This window comes from Bidens hawaiensis, unplaced genomic scaffold, assembly GCF_021521415.1.
Source record: "Bidens hawaiensis isolate Kalapana, Puna unplaced genomic scaffold, B.hawaiensis_p1.1 tig00004748_1, whole genome shotgun sequence".
NCBI classification, from domain to species: Eukaryota; Viridiplantae; Streptophyta; class Magnoliopsida; order Asterales; family Asteraceae; genus Bidens; species Bidens hawaiensis.
Window position 1 is genome coordinate 1,689,413 of NW_027491294.1, and position 2,890 is coordinate 1,692,302.

A 2,890-nucleotide genomic window follows, 5' to 3' on the forward strand; every position below is an offset into this window, starting at 1 on the left:
GATCGACTCTCCTCCATGGGCGAAGGTTAGTTAGGGCGGGGAGTCCCCCCCCCCCCCCCGGTTTTTTTGCGTAGTAGTGTAAATTTACCCGTTTTCGTCAGAAACTTTTTATAAGTAGTGTAAATTTAGCCGTTTTCGGCCAAAAACTTGAGCCCGGCCCCCTCCGTTTTTGAAATTTGGTATACATTTTGAGTCCCCCCTGTCTTATTCCAAGCTTCGCCACTGCTCTCTTCATTGATGAAATTGGAAACCGAGAACAAACTAATAGAAGACTCCTACAAATTAGTAATGCATCCGACGACTCAAAACCACAATCATAGACCTGATACATCATAAAATAAACGTAATTAATAAAATAGCGCAACTTCTGCAACCCCTTTGATCCGCTTCAGACTCGTATCCATGACCAACTTTGAATTTATCAAGATTAACCAAACAACATATACCCATCTGAACATTTGTCATTTATTTTTTATCAATGAAATGACGATAGTTAAGTGTCTTGTTTTGTTAGTAGCTAAATGTTCAGCCGCATTCTTCTCATACTTCTTAAATAGCTCGTCGATTATGGAGTTCCCAAAATGAGATGTAAACAATGGTTCTGTAACAGCCCTTATCAATTTAGTTGTGTTTTTCCCACGATTGTTACAATCAGTATCATGCTGATCCCAATTGACTTAAAAATATCAATATCGTCAAGAGCGAATGATCCATCTGCTTCAATAATGTTTCAAAGTTCATCCTCGTGTGGAAATAAAATGGAAGATTGAATGAGTTAATATCTGATTCTCGAACCAGCTCCTGTGAGTGAAAGCATAAACAGTTAGCCTTGCATATTAATCTTCGTTAATTCGAGTTAGTATATTATATATAGATAGATACATGAAACCTTTATACCTCTTTAAGCATTTCGAGAAGTGACATGGTGAGTAACTCCCAGAAAGTGCTGCAATCATCTTTAGTTGGATCAAGGCTACTCCGACTATGAAATGTTAAAACCATGCGGCCCCCTTGTGCCATTTCCTCATAGCGTAGTTGTAAAAACTTTGTAAAATCCGTGTGTTAATTTGCTTTCCATATGCTTGCAATACATCTAAAGGACTTGTTTTCGCTATGTACATATTTAACAAATTATTTTCATGGCCTTCAGGTACCTTCACATATTAAATGAACCGAAGTTTATCATCTAAAACAGTCACAAAATAACCTAAATATGATATCGATTAAAGGGATTCCTACGAAACACATCTATGCAAATCTGTTTCTCAAAAAACTTGTCTCTTATATTATATTTTAATTCCATCTTATGTATGTTCTAGACATATGTTCTATCACTAGTTAGATACTACACAAACCTGAGAAAGCCAGTGAGCACTATACGAGGAGTAAATAAGATGCAAACTTTTGTCTGGAAAGAGTCTTCCATAGAAGGATCCGGGAACAGCTGAAACAAAACAAGGCCCAATTTTTTCGCCCTTGTCCTTTCTATGGGTTTTATAGAAGTTGGGTAGTAATTTGAAAAGATTATTGAAATCATTTCTGAAGAGGTCATTTAAGCACACTTGAAACTGTGGTGTCTTACGTTTATTTTCTTGACACAACTCATGGACAGTATCAATAATTTCATGTGCAACCAACAACGTATTTATGCCAGAGGAGCATCCCAAATCTGCAACCATGAAACAATGGTCGAAGAAGATGTCTTGATTTGCCATACCCTTAATTGTACGCTTTAAAAATGGTGCCATTTTTTGCATCACAATATTCTAGAAACAAAGTAAACAATTAGTGAAATCAATTAGTGAAACCATTATTAAAAGTATAAGTTAGAACAATTAATAATATATATGCTAAAAAATTTTGACTTAGAGATTAAAAAGAGACCGTAAAAATGGAGTTGTTGGCATAACTTGAATCTCCACTCCCACTATTCATATGAAGAATGTCTTCTAATGTCATGGCTAGTGGTTACTCTGTGGTAGTGGTAGTGCTTCATGTTATGGCTTTAAATAGGCTTGAGACTTCCAAAGGGAAAGAGTTAACAGCTCAGGATATATAGCATCAATGTCAATATCCAATAATAAACCTTTATGGATTAGACTATACTCATTTATTTATTTATTTATTTAATTCTGATAGTTTTGTATCAACAATGGAAGAAACACGGGTTTAACCCGGGGGGGTCAGAATGGGTATTTTCATTGGTTGTGGTGAACCGAGAATCTTGAATCCATGAATGAGTAAGTTGTGATTTACAAAACTGACAACGTTGTTAGCCTCTTTACAGGTTGGGGGGGGGGGGGGGGTAGAGTAAGATCGGAATCCTTTTACCATCTGATGATGTACGGGTATAAATGTTTATTGGGCCACATGTCATGGAAACATACTTTTGTCCCATCTGCAGTCGTTTTGCACGGGCCCACTACTTAGTAATGTTGTCTCGTTTGTGAGGTTGTCACGGTGGTTTCATGCATACCTGAGATACAAATGACGCTACCCTGTTGGTGCTTATTGCTACACATTACTCTAGTACTAACGTTGGTCCCGGATGTACCTTTATATGTGTGGCATTCTTGGACTCGTCTGCCCCAAGTGATGTACCTTTTTGGTGTTTTCACTTTTGACAGTTTTGGCCTATTTAAATTTGCGCCCGGATCCGAGCCAGATCTAGGATCGTATCTCTTCAATTTTTATTACGCTTTATTAAAGCAAATTGTAACAACTTCAAATTGACAAGCTTGAAGTAATTGAATCATCAACAAATCAAGTTTTAATTATGCTCAAATAGAAATCCAATTATGCTCAAATCCAATTTCTGATTTAAATAATTATCTTCGATTTTAAACGTTCATATTTTGAGTCATAAGCTAGGCAAGCTATAGTTATTACA

At 36.5% G+C, this 2,890-nt stretch overlaps 1 pseudogene across 1 annotated transcript; it reads right to left on the reverse strand.

Annotated features, from left to right (window-relative positions):
• Positions 1-398: 398 nt before the first annotated feature.
• On the reverse strand, positions 399-1,959 carry LOC143627931 (S-adenosyl-L-methionine:benzoic acid/salicylic acid carboxyl methyltransferase 3-like; annotated as a pseudogene). Its single transcript, XR_013152667.1, has 4 exons — positions 1,885-1,959; positions 1,356-1,766; positions 898-1,154; positions 399-801 (listed from the first exon to the last, which is right to left on the reverse strand). The product of XR_013152667.1 is annotated as an S-adenosyl-L-methionine:benzoic acid/salicylic acid carboxyl methyltransferase 3-like (transcript).
• Positions 1,960-2,890: the final 931 nt, after the last annotated feature.